The sequence below is a fragment of the Cupressus sempervirens genome, chromosome 5 (assembly GCF_028749045.1).
Source record: "Cupressus sempervirens isolate cs-2001-9-10 chromosome 5, ASM2874904v1, whole genome shotgun sequence".
Lineage (NCBI taxonomy): Eukaryota > Viridiplantae > Streptophyta > Pinopsida > Cupressales > Cupressaceae > Cupressus > Cupressus sempervirens.
Window position 1 is genome coordinate 682636304 of NC_143122.1, and position 15122 is coordinate 682651425.

The following is a 15122-nucleotide window of genomic DNA, read 5'->3' on the forward strand; positions in this document are numbered from 1 at the left end:
CTAGATTAGCCACCACCAAGACATGTATCAAAGATGTGGGGTTTCCTTGGTCTTTGTTCCTATTATCAGCAATTTGCTAGAGGGTTCTCCTAGGTAGTAGCACCCCTTACCAATTTGACATGGAAACGGGCATTTAGTTGGATAGAAGATTCTGAGGTAGCCTTTGATAGACTGAAAGAGGTGATGAGTACATGTCCAGTGCTAGCATTTCTTGACTTTTCTAGACCCTTTGTTTTGGTGTGTGATGCTTTAGGAAGTAGGATACGGGTAGTATTTATGTAGGATTGTCATCCCATTGCTTTTGAAAGTAGGAAACTTAGGGGCAACAAACTACTATATTCCACTTATGATAAGGAGATGCTAGCCATAATGCATGCCTTATCCAAATTCAGGCAGTACTTGGTGGGAAGTAAATTTATAGTGAAGACTAATCATAATAACTTATGTTACTTCCTAGAACAAAAGGAATTATATAAAAGACAACAGAAATGAATCAGCAAGATCCAAGCTTATGATTTTGACATTGAGTATGTCAAGGGGAATAATAACATAGTTGTTGAAGCTATTTTCTCGAAGATCCCCAGTACTAGAGTCTACATTGTTTCTAAGATTTTAGCAGATTGGAGGTCCAAACAGTTAGTGGAGTATTCCAAAAATTCTCATGCATGTCAAATTATGGATGGTATACTTTAGGATGAGCAGTAGAAGGTGATGAATGATGTTATATATTACAAAGATAGAATATACCCAGTACCAAAATCTAAACTAAAGAGGTATATTTTGTACACCATACATGATGCACCATTAGTAGGGCACCTAGGGTTTTTTAAAACCTATAGGCAGATCAGGGAGAGATTCTCTTGGAAGGGGCTAAAGGATGATGTATTGCAGCATGTTAGAGAGTGCCAAACCTATCAGCAGAACAAGTCTAAATAGGGATTTCCAGTGAGTTTACTATAGCCTCTCCCTATTCTATATTAGAGATAGGAGAGCATCTCCATGAATTTTATTACAGCATTGCCTAGGGTCTAGGGTAGGGATTGCATCTTTTTTGTGGTAGATAGATTGACTAAGTATGCACACTTCTTCACGATCGCTATAGATTGGTCAACCTCTCAGGTAGCCAAGTTTATCTTTCAAGAGGTTTTCCATCTCCATGGGTTACCTAGGACTATTGTGAGTGACCAAGATAGTAGGTTTGTTAGTACCTTTTGGTAGGAAATTTTCTGATTGATAGGTACAAATTTGACTCCTAGCACTAGCTACCACCCATGGATAGATGGTTAAACTAAAATAGTCAATAAATGGGTGGAGGGGTACTTGAGGAATTATATTGTAGGCTAGTAGAGAGTGTGGGCTAAGTGGTTTTACTTCGGGGGAGTATTTTTATAACTCCACTTATTATATGTCCATTTAGATGACTCCTTTTCACTCCCTTTAAGCTTATGGGCTCCTCTCTCTTATTGATTTGGCCTTACAGGATAGCAGGGTGTCATTGGACAAAGATTGGATTATGGACCAATAGGACATCCTACAAGCTCTTAGGGACAATATTCAATAGGCACAAAACCAACAAAATTTATATGCTGATCAACATTGTACTGAGTAAAGTTTTGAATTGGGAGATAGAGTTTTTCTTCATCTACAACCATACAAATAGAGCTCCTTGAAGAAAAGTTGGTTAGAGAAACTTATGACCATATTTTATGGACCTTATTGTATCACTTGGAGGGTAAGAGAGGTCACTTATGAGTTGGATTTTCCAAGTGAAAGTTGAATCCATAATTGTTTTCATGTTTCATGCCTCAAGAAGGTCGTGGGCTAGCAGATTGTACCTTTAGAGAGTTTGCCCCCACTTGATGAGTTGGGTAAGCTTATATTGGTGCCAGTGGAAGTAATTGAATCTAAGGAGAGGAATCTATGTAATAGAACCATTAGGGAATATCTAGTTTGATGGAAACACTTTCCATATGAGGATGCCACTTGGGAAGGTGAGTCTATACTGTAGCACCTAGCCTTGAGATTTATTAAGGGCAAGCAATCTTTGGAAGGGAGGACTATCATGTCCCCTTCTTAGCTCTAGTTTTTTGGCACCAAGTTAATCTATCTCCACATCTGGATAGATTAACAACATTAGCTAACAAGATGCCTACTAGTCACATTGGAGGTTTTATTTTATATACTTCAATATTCTATTAAGTGTGTGGATAAGTTCACTTTATGTTATATAGTTTATTTACTTTATAAAGTGACTTAAGTGACTATAGGATGAAAATGGTGTTTTATCCCACATTCCTTGCTTCATTTTTATTCCCTCTCTTTGAGGTTACAAAACAAGAGCTTACATTGGGATTGGGATAGACAAGAATTTATAAACACAATATTCATATTTTTTGGTTGCTTAAATGTGATTGAGTCATCTTGAGGATGAAAACTCTTAAGAGCTTTGAGTTGGACATAACCCTAGTTCTATTGATGAAAGACAATTTTGGGTTCATTAGATGTTCTATTGAGGAATCCCAAAGTTATTGAACATTTCTTAAGTTACCCAATTCAATTCAAATTTAGGTATACTCTAGTTGGTACAGCTTCATAATTTCTTAATCTCTACATTTTTTTTGAAGTTTTTATTCGGGTGTTCTTTTTGTTCATCATCTAGTATCGATGCTTATGGAAGAAAGATGTCTTTTCCTTCATGATGAAACCATGGGTAAGCTAATACAATGAGATCATGATCTGAAGTTACTATCATCAATTGGGAAAGAAAGGGAAGAAACTAAGCTCAATCCACATCATGGAAGATAATACTTTCCAATCTTGATCATGGAAACATAGTAAGGGTAAGAACCATGATTGATAGCACATTCAAGGGATTGGAATTTTCCAAATTTTCATTTTTCCATTGTATGGAATGTGCAGGTGGTGTCTGGGGTGTACATGGGTGAATACAAAAAAAAAAAACCCTTCATGCCAAACTAGTAACCATGCCTAGGTTCATCCTTGTCACTGTTGGGTTATAAAGAAAGACTACACCAAAAAAGATGACATCCATCAAATATAGTCAATTTTATTGTAAAGAGTAATGGTAGTGTACATAGATTTTACAGTCTTCTACAAATTCCCAACCCTTTCTTCTTCCTAGGTTTATTGTTTCTATTTTCCCTCTTACATTTAAATTGATTCACTATTATCATTAGATGGTTAGTCGTCTCTAGAAACCATAGGAGTTTTATTGTTTTGTTGTCTCTAGTTGATATGAATAGAAAATGATAAATTCAACCTATTGTGCTCAGTGATTGATATGAATATATGTTGCTCATTATTTTGAATGTATGTTATTTGCTAGAATAAGGACCTCCTAATAACTATTTGATATAATGCCCAGTCATAAATTTGAACTCTTTGATTTGATATAGTAAGCTTATTACCACATTTTAGATTATATTGTAAGATTGAAATGAAGAAAATTGGTTGTTATGAAGCTCTTGGGTAAAATTACACACTGCAAATTCAAAGTTCTATGATTAAAATTTTCCTAAGGATATTACAAATGGTTTGGCTTGAGTACTCTGATTTTGAAGAGTCTAGCTACTAGGAGAAGTTGAAATGATTGGCAAAGTGACTAGTGTCTAAATTTTTGCTTGCTCCTCAGTCTCAACAGTCCTATTGTCCTCTTCTACTTGACCAACCCCTTTCTAATTTTCAGCATGCTTTGGTGAGGTGTGTATAGGATTGACTTCCTTACGCTTATTCTCTTCATTTCCTTGCTTGTCAATTACCACAAGTGCTAGTATATTTGAGCTTTGAAGATTAGATAGTGATATAGTTGGTGTATCTACCTATTTCTCTTTCATCTCAATGACTTATGTTTGCATTGAAGATGGCTCATTGTTAAGCTCATCTTTCCTCTCAAAAACCTTATCCTTTGATGTTTTTTGTACATTGCACTCTTTCTCTTTCACCTCTACAATAATTGGGGGCACAATAGATGTGTCTTATTTTTGTCTCTCAGTGGGTTCCTTTGCAAATTCATCAATCATCATCCATAGAGGATTAATGCATGGTATTGTTTTATTGGTAGATTCTTACTACAAATTCATTATATCATCTTCACTTAGTGGATTTACATTTTGTGTAGAATTATCAAGAACTTCCTCAATGGTTAAAATGTCCTACTAACCCTCTTTCTCTCCTTGTGGAGTATGTATGTTAGGAAAATTAACATTTGTGTCTTGATGTATGTCATCCTCTATTTCATTCTTAGGTGGTTCTTCCTTCTCCTTCACAACTTCTATTTTCTCACCTTTCTCTTTTACTAACTTGGCCTTATCTTGTAATGTATTTTCTTTCTATTCTACAACCTCTGTGGTTAAACCATAAATTAATTTCCAAAGTAGTGTACATTGGTTTGCCACCTCTTCAATTTACTTCTTTAGAATAAGAAAATCTCTATGTTTAGGAGTAAATCTCCCTTTACACTTCTCTATGACTTTGGAAATTTTCTTCTTGTCTAGACTAGGCATAACTTGAGGTAGAGTTATCTCTCCTATTTGGCTTTTAGTAGCCATACTGAAACTTCCACTACTACTCAGCTCTCTCATATAGACTTTTTGGAATAGAGTTAGCAATCTCTAAAGGAGTAGTCTTAAAAGTACTCATCGTATCATAAATAGATTCTTCAACATTGTTCTTATCTAATTTATCTAACTTATTAAAATTAATGTTTGTAAATCTAGATAAATCTACATTGTTCTTATCATTCTCACATATATTAACAATATCATATGAAGGATTGAGGCTTATCACTTTGAATTGACTCATATCATTTGATTCAGTTTCCTCATCATCTAATTCCTCCTATGGATTATACTTCCTTCTATATTTCTTATGAAGAATTCTTGGCTCTACTGTGTCACCCTTCCTTTTCACTTTGGTAGATTTTGCTTCATTTTCTTATACAGTAGCATCCCTTGTGCTTGACCTTGTCAAAGGTTTAGCTAGCTTCTGTTTTGTTTTCTTTACTACCTTATTAGGTTTTTTCTCTTTCTTCTATTGTACCTTCGTATTATTTCCTTTTTCTTTGAGTTCTTGCTCAACTTCCTCTTCATCATCTGAAGCTTGATCTTCACCTTGTCCTTTATTTATCTATAGAGGTCCTTAACCTTCTTCTTCTACTTCTTCTTCTTCCTCCTCTTCTTCATCTTCTTCTCCTTCAACAAAATTCTCTTTCAATTTCTTCATCATTTTTTTTTTCTTTCTAATGATGGTGGTGATTTGAAAGTTTATAGTAATCCTTAACCTCAATTCATCATAATTTATGAATGATGTGCCATCCTTTTCAATTTATTCTACCAACAATGTAGTGATGGTTGTTGATGCTTCATCAACATTTACCTAATAAGGTAATGGTCTAAACCAACTAACCCTTGGAATAGCTACCTGAAAATATGTATAGTTAGCATCTACTAAGAAACAAACATCATTATATTGTATGAATTCTTAAAGTTAGCATTCTTGATCTACTACATGAATTCTTGATCTTTACTTTATAGACTTCTTAAAGGCTTCAAAAGAGCTAATCATTATTGAATCAAAAATCTTACCTAACTACTCAATATACTCCCTTATTTGCTAGGTAAATGGTTAATTGGTCTTCCAAACTATGTTGCAAAATGTAGGAAATTTATTTTTCACATAGAAGAACATAAAAATAATAAGTGAACCAAACTTAAATTATGAATTATTTTCCTTTCTAATAGCTTCTATGTTTTTTGACAATTGTTCAAGCTATAGCTCGGCTAGGTTGTAGCTCTGATCTTTCTTAACAATTTTGTAACCTAGGTCCATGGTATGACATGGTACATTATTGTCTACTAGATAGATAAAATTTATGTGCTATTACATGCATTGAAAATTCAATTATAGGGTCTATTATAGTATCAATTGACATACCCCTCTTATTCCATATTGCTCTAGTGTTCTTTTCAATTACTTCCTTAGCATCACTCCTTATTGTCTTAGTTCTTTCTAGAGTAGGATACCCTATTACCCTATGAAAAATTATTTTGGAAATTCTAATAGGACCACCCTTTAACCCTATTTGATTATCATGAGTTCTACTCAACATTATCATTATCTATTCTATCTTGAACATCTAAGGAAAATCTAGGGCACATGTCAACCCTTTGCACTCTACAATCTTGATCTCCTCCTTCAAAACTCTATTTTCACATAACTTGTAGTAGGTCTCCTTGATCTTTAGGTTTTGTTCTTCACCTATTTTGCACATATATAAATACCTTACATTGTGAATCATCAAAACCTTCACTAGGATAGTTGATAAAGAAATTGATAGGTCTCCCTTGTAAGAAATTTCTAGTGTGTATTGAAATTTGGGAAATCTACACACATCATTTCTTATCAATTAAGCATTGATAACCTCTTTACCTTCCTTTCTCTCTATTATCAAAGAGCTTGCAGCCATTTTCTCTATCTAGGGTTTTCAAACTTGAAACAATGTAACTCGACACTAGTGAAATACATTTTGAATCAATGGAATAGTGCCATGTTGTAATAGAATCTTGTTTGTAGATGTTGAAATACTCTTTACAATTTTCTTTCTTTCTTTGTTGTCAAAGAGCTCACTGTCATTTTTTCTATCTAGGGTTTACAAACTTGAAATAATGTAACTTGGCACTGGTGAAATACTTTTTCAATCAATGGCATAATGTCATATTATAGTAGAATCTTGTTTGTAGTCATTGAAATCCTCTTTACAATTCACCTTCTTTCTCTTCAATCATCTGGCAAGTGCAAATGACTCAAAAAATTGATTAAATATAACATTCATTTAATGCTTAGTGCTTACACAACTATAAGCTCAATCACCATAGAATATTCAAAATGCTTGATTAACATAGCAACCTTAGCAACCACTATGATTCCTCCATTACTCAATAGTAACTATAGTTATCCAATATTCCATAACAACACAAAATATAACATAATGATAGAATATCTCTTTCTTCTAACCACTTCATTGAATCTTAATTCATGCTAATAAATCTTTTCATTTCTCAAATGCTTGGAACTAATGCAAAATATATCATTTTAGCTATCAGTTCCACACATAACTTTGATTTCCTAGTTGGAGATGATGTGATCACTTGATCCATTGGACAAAGCAATCTCATCTTCACTTGATGTGTTGCAATCTTTGTTCTTTCTCCATGTCTTGTTCATCTACATCTTTGTCTCTTTTCTTTACCTATGATGAATTCATTGCTTGGTGTAGGTGACCAAGTTGGGCATTTTCTGCTTACATGATTGATCTTAAAATAAATGAAGCATAAAATCTCTCCATTTAACCACCTTTTGTAATTTTCTCCAAAGTGAGTCGTTATGAAATTCATAGAAACATGACCATAGTCTCCATAATAGTGACAATTATACCTTGTGTTGTAATCCCAATTGTAAGAATTTCTATGATGGTGTACCTTTGTTTCCTTGTTTGATGTCCACTTAGATTTAGTTCTACATTCATATGCTTTGTGTCCATACCTCTAGTAGTTGTAAGCATATCCTTCAAAGTTCTAAGTGTTGATGGTTTTTGTCCTACATTCATGTGTGTAATGTCCTTTCTTCTTGCAGTTATAGCAGTATCCTCTATTTTTTTGCTTAGGGGTTTGATTGTTAATGCTACTCCTATAGACATTTTTTGTATGACCTCATTTTCCACAATAATGACAAGTGGTCTTGTTAGAATTTCCCTTATTATTCCTTTGATCACCACTTTTAGATTATTCTCCATCCTTAGTAGTAGAATATCCCAATCTAGTAGTATCATCATTTGTCCTTAGTGTGTTCATCAACTTCTCAAAGTACTTTATGTCTTCACTAGGTCTACTAAACCTTTCAATAAATTCCTTTTCAACTCTCAATTGATTGTGTCATAGGTCATTCTATACTTTCATAGTTGCAATTTCAATGTCTTTCCTCTTTAGTTCTTGATTTGCAATCATTAGTTGATTCATTATGTCTAGTTGTATGTTTTCCAGTTCTTGCATATCAGATGTCTTCTCCTTAAGGTTTTTTTCTAGTATTATTTTATCTTCTTCAATCATGACATTATCTTCCTTAGCTTTCTGTTTTAGTTCAGTGATCTCATACAACATAACTGATTGAGTTTCTTTCTCCCTTTTCAAATTCCTCACTTCTTCATTTAGGGCATTATTCTTTTACATTAGATCTACAATTGTTGCATCAAATTATTTAGAGTTCTTGTCCTCAAACAATCTAGTAGTGTCTTCTTCTTGACATTGAGTGTCATTTTGTTGAATAGCCAATTCCTTTCTTCTTTTCAATGAATGTTGTATTTCATATCTTGTCTCCTTTAATTGATGTAGGGAAAGTTGTATTTCATTCTTCTGGTTCTCAATATTCTTTCCTAATTTGTAGACTTCCATCTTCAAGATATTTCCTCCAAAGTTGTCAACTTTAATTTCTAGAGGACAAGGCTATGATAACAATTATTGGAAATAACAATGGGAAAGTAAGTTTTGAGATGGGGCAAGGGGTGGGGGGGTGAATCAATACTTACACTTTTACCAGTAATACATTTCACCATCATCTATCTCATAACTTAACATGTAAATCGAAATATGTAAGCATGCATTACATCCATAGCATAATTCAAATCAACACATAATAAAAAATATTTTGGCTACCTAGAAACCCTCCAAAGAGAAGCTAAAAGTGGGGTGGGGATGAAAATCACAAATCTTCACTACTACAATAATAAAGTGTGGCCAATTATGGATATAAATCTTTTATCATAATCTATGATCTACCCTATGAGAGGTTTAGCCTATTAAAAGCTTACAAAGATTGTTAGGTCTCACCATGACTAAAGGGTTTAAACTCACAATTAAGTAAGTAATATTTTAGGAAATTTACAATAGCCTATTAGGACTACTCTACTAATAGATTTACCCTCTATTAGCTATCAAAATTTTTTAGTACCATATCCTTTAGTTAGCACCTTTTTGTTAGATGTCAGACCTCCTCTTTACAGTCTATATCTTGATGCTCCTAATCTAATATATCTTCTCTAACCTTTGACTACTTGACTCCACAATTGATCTATTCTCTTTAACTAATTTTTTTCTATTGATCATTAAAATATCCATCTTCTCCATGCTTCTTTCACACAAGATACTCTCCTTCATATCCTCATTCACACTTTTCTCCCCCTTAGATTTTACCTCTTTTTTTTGGCATCATAGAGATGATCTTAGGTAATGATAAATGATGCTCATTGATTTTTATTGATGCTTAATTCTTCCCTTTTTCTGAGTAGTTTCATGTATTACATAGGGATGTGTGGCATGACCTAATCCTTAACTCTTCATATCAAAAATTCAAGATTATGTCAGCCAAAATAAGTTTAAATAGAAGTTTGTGCCATTACAAAAATCTATGTCATTGACTAGTTACTTAGCATCAATACACCCTTGATGTTTTTTCCTTCACTATTAGCTTATATTGTTTACTCAACTCCTAAATCACTGGACCTAACTATTTGGCATACACTATCTACTTGACACTTGGGTGACTTGACACATAATGACTACTCAACACCTACTAGTACTCGACACTAACTATCATACCACTCAACATATATTGTCTGGAGACTTATGCCCAACATATTCTAATCAGTTGATTCACACTGATCACTTAGAACACTCTATTTACTCAGTATGCACTATATATTTAGCCTAAGTAGTAGGTTGGTTGTAGTGATGACCAACTAACTATGCTAGATGATGACTAAGTTTTTTTTTTCTAATTTTTCAAAAGCATAATGTGAATAACAATCTCCCCCTTTGACATGAGTTGTAAAAACACTTTGTGATGGCATATGCACTCTTTCTTCATGCATAAGTCAAACAATGTGTACATTCTACTCAATCTCTATACAAAGTTTCAAAACATTCAGAATTTTCCAAAAATCTACTCTTACCTTGTTATGTTACTTCCCATGAGTAAATACGTCATTTATACTCTATGAATGCTTTTGAGGAGATATCTACCTTGACAATATCTTCAAAATCTTCAAAATCCCCATTTTTTGATACATATGTCTATGATGGTTGTACGCTTACTATAATTTTATTTAGGAATGGATTGTGTACTTCCATTATGATTCCCAATGGGGAATCCAAATTCATTCTGGCTGCATCAAGTGATCGAATCTATATTTCTAGATTTGTTGCCATATCAACTAGTCCTCTATATTTATAAAGATGATAACATTTCTTCATTAAAATACATTAAAAAGGACTCTGTTGAAGTCTTTTGAATCCTTAGGATTGATTTGGATCATTGGCTATTCTTAATAACTCATTTGTGAGACATAATTCCAAGATTGCCATCCTATAAGCCCTTGCTCAACTATTGTCAAAAGAGTCAAATGGCATAGAATATTAGGATATATTATTTTTTCATGTTTTGATCCATGTTGGACCAATTTGAAACTAATTTGATTGTTATAGGAAAAAGTTGGATTAAAATTACAAAGTTGCTAAAAAAAATTCAAGCAACCTTTATTAACTTTTTGCAAAAGTTGTAATTTGAATCCCCAATGGTCATATCTATTTCAAATGGTTGATATAATTGTTGTTAAATACTAAGTTTTCTACCAATTTTGATGTTGTAACAAGTTTTATGGATGCCCTTTGACACATATGTAACTCTAGCATGGTTGGATAGCCTAGTGAATAACCTCTCATTTTCACTTGCAATGATATCTTAACTCATTGTATAACTCTAGTTATCTTAAATTTACTTATTACTATAACAATATTGCATATCTACCTAGGGTTTCATCAAAAAAATTAGTATCTTGAGATTCCACCATGGGGATTTAATGGCCCTAGGTAGAATCCAAGTTAAGACAATGTATTTTAAGATTCCTTTTGTTTCATGTCAAAAGAGGTAGATAGGAGAGAGAAACTTGATGCCCTAGGCATGCAAGATCCATGTGCATGCTAAGAATCCATACCAGCATCTCCCATAACTCAACACAAGGAAGGTTTCAAGGCCTAAGATTTTGTTTTTGATCTTTTCATATGAATCTCCTCATGTTCCAATTGTTGGATTTGAGTTTCGATAAGGAATTTTTGGTACTTTCTTTGTTATTGGAGGCCTAATTGCCTAATTACACCAAGTGAGAATTTAAGTTTTACTTTTATCTTTCTCATTAGAGCATCCTTGTGCTTTGGAATATTATATAAAATCCAAAAGGGTACTTGAATATATGATTCATTCCATGGTTGTGTGGAGATTTTTTGATCTAAATCAAGTTTGCAGTTTTGTAAGGGCTATAAGCCTAACCTTAGGTTTGTGAAGCAATTATTCAATAAATGTTGGATAGTTTGAATCTAATGCTAGATTCATGTTTCTTAGACCTAAATAGATCATGAATATTTCTTAGAGTCACCCCTAGTCCTTGTGTGTTTTTGGGAAGTAATGTGTAAAAATATCCTTTTTAATGCCCTTAAGAGCAACTAGTGAGTAGTTGTCTATTTGATAGGTTTTCCTTGTGCTTAGGATTTCCTATGATTGGTTTTGGGTTGCGATAACCTTATCCATATTATTTAACACATGTGATAATTTTTAAGGCTATATTGTCTTTGTAGCTAGACATTTATTATTTGATAACCTTTAGTGAAGAGTAATTTATGAACCTTGTTCAAATCCACTACTAGTTTCGATGCATCAAGTGGTATCAAAGCTTAGATCTTAGTGAAGAAGATGAAGAGATCCCTACATAGGTGACAAGTTATGAATTAGAAAATTTAATAAGAGATAAAAGAGAAACCAATGCTGCTCTTGCAAAGAGGTTGAGATAACCTAAAGATAGGGTAGACAAGCAAAAAGGGGAACAATCTGATGATGACGATCAAAATTCTAAGGTTGATAAATTTGAAGAAGAAGGTGAAGTACCTATTGAATAGAGACCACTCTTGAATGCTTTGAAATCCATGGAGAAAAGAATGATGGACAGGAAGTTTAAATTGCCAACTTTCAACAAAAAAATTAATGTTGACATAGTGTTAGATTAGATAAAAGCCTTGACTAGTTTCTTTAAATGTGAAGACATTCCATAGAAGGAGAGGGAAAAGATGGCAAAATCCAAGTTGAAGGGAGCAGCTCTAGCTTGGTGGAACTTAATCTAGATAGAGAGGGTCAAGAAGAGAAGAAATATGATCTCATCATAGGATAGAATGGTAGCATTAGTCAGCAAGACTTATGTACCTAATGGCCATGGAGTTCAACTTCATAGGAGGAAGAAAAGCTTGAAGAAAAATGACTTAGATGTAAGTTCACTTAGTAAAGAATTCTTGAAACTCTACATGAAGAAAAATATAATAGAGTATGAAGAGGAGAAACTTGCTAGATACATAAATGTCTTGAAGTTACTCATTCAAGAAGATTTGAGCTTTCATACTCTCCTTTTGTAAAAAAATGATACTAGTTGGCAATAAAATTGGAGGAAAAGTACAAGAAAAAACAAGATCAGAACAAGGCCAAAGGTAATGACAATAAATCCTTCAAAGGAAATAATAACTCATGGAATAAGGGGTAGTATAGAAATAAAAATCATACTAACTAGAAACCAAAGAACAAGGATCAAAATGAGTCAAACTCTAGAGGAAATTATAGAGGACACAAATCCTTTAATAGAGGTAGGGGTGGTAGAGGAAATGGCCCTATCAAATGCTATAACTCTAACTAGTTGGGACACCATGCAGGCAGATGCCCTTAGAAAATAAATAACAATAACCAAGGTGAAAGGAGAGCACAATTAGTCCAAGAAGAATATTCTAAATCTGAGGCTAAATAAGGAGTAGTCTTGATGATTAGACAAACTTTCTTGCAAGTTCCACATACTCAAGTGCCACCCCAAAGGAAGAACTTGTTTAGAATGAGGGTAAAATTTCTAAGAAAGGTATGTAATTTTCTTGTAGATTCTGGTTCCACAAAATATTTAGTTTATAAAGAAATGGTGTAGAAGTTAGGATTAGAGAAAACACCAGATCCTTTTTCCGTATAACATGTATCTTGACCTACTAAAGGGCAACAAACCCTAGTGACTGAAAAAAACCATAGTGGAATTTTCTCTTGGGGACTTCAAAAATAAAGTATTGTGTGACATAGTGGAAATGGATGCTTTCCATCTCCTCCTAGGTAGACCATGTCAGTATGATGTGGATGCCACCTATAGTGATAGGAAGAACATAGACACCATCGTCAAAGATGGAAGAACCTTCACAATGAAACCTTTACCTGATAAAAAATTAGAAAAAGAGAAGGAAACACTAGGGATTGTAATAGGGGAGAAAGAGATGATAAAATCCATGGATTAATTAGAAGAGGAAGGTTTCATACTAATAATGAAGCCTAAGTATAGTGATAAATCTAATAAGAAATCACCTATGCCGGTAGAAGTTAAAGGACTCCTAGGGAAATATAGTAATTTTGTGGCAAGTTACATGCCCTCTTCCCTCCCTCCCCTCATAGATATTACTCATCAAATTGATCTGATACCTAGACCCTCATTACCAAACAAGGCACCCAACAAGATGACTCCAAATAAGAATGTATAGATTGCAAAACAAATCAAGGAAATCCTTGCCAAATATCTAATTTAGAATAGTTTAAGCCCTTGTCCAATACCCTTTTTCCTAGTACTTAAAAAGGATAGAACTTGGAGGTTATGCACTGATAGTAGAGCTATAAAAAAAATCACTATTAGGCATAGGCTTCCTATGCCTAGGATTGAAGACCTACTTGATCAACTTGGAAATTCTTTGTATTTTTCTAAAATAGATTTGAAATCAAGATATTACCAAATGAGGATCAGACCTAGAGATGAGTGGAAGATATCCTTTAAAATAACTGAAAGACTATTTGAGAGGCTTGTAATGCCATTTGGAACAAGTAATTATCTGAGTACATTCATGAGACTCATGAATGAGATCTTTATTGACTTTATTGGAAAATTTGTTGTTGTGTATCTTGATGACATCCTCATCTTTAGTAGCAACAAGGAAGAACATCTAAACCATTTGGAGTAGGTCTTGAGAAGACTTCATGAGAACAAGTTGATCATTAATTTGGAGAAATGAACATTCATGCAAAGGGAACTCATTGTTTTGGGATTTTTTATATCTCAAGGAACTCTAAATATGGATCCAAGAAAAATGGAAGCAATCATCAATTGGCCACCTCCTAAAAACCAAGGTGATGTGAAGAGTTTTCCTGGTTGGCAAAATTTTATATTAAATTCATAAAGAACTTCAGTCATATATGCACTCCTATTCTTGATACAATCAAAGGAGTAAGAAGACTAAACTTGTGTGGACTAATGAGGCTAACAATGCTTTTGAGTACTTGAAGAATAGAGTGGCTCAATATCCCATTCTAACCTTGCCTGATTTTAGGAAGTTGTTTACTGTTGAAACTAATGCTAGTAACTTATCCATGGGTGTTGCTACAAGTCAAGAGGCAAAACCTATGATTTCTTCTCTGAAAAGTTAAATGATGCAAAGAAAAGATACACAACTTATAACCTTGAATTATATGCAGTAGTGCAGGCTCTTAATAAGTGGAGACATTACCTTTTTCCAAAGGAATTTTTTGTTTACACTAACAACCATGCCTTCAAATTTTTGAATTCACAAGAAAATTTGAGTGTTAAACATATCAAATGGATGGAGCAGTTGCAAGCATACATCTTCACATTGAAGCACAAGAAAGATCGAGCAAATAAGTTTGCTAAAGCCTTCAGTAGAAGGCTTGTACTAATTAGAGAAGTACAAATACAAAGCATTGGGATAGATGCATTCAAACATCTCTATGTAGGTGATCTAGATTTTGAAGAAGCATTTAAGGTTTGTTATGAACTTATAGGAAAATATCACACTAATTTCTCTACATACATCATTCAAAATAATCTTTTACTCAAAGGTTCTCATCTTTGCATAACAAGGTGATCTATGAGATTGAATATCATTAAGGAGAAGCACTATGGTGGCATGGAAGGTCATTTTGGCATT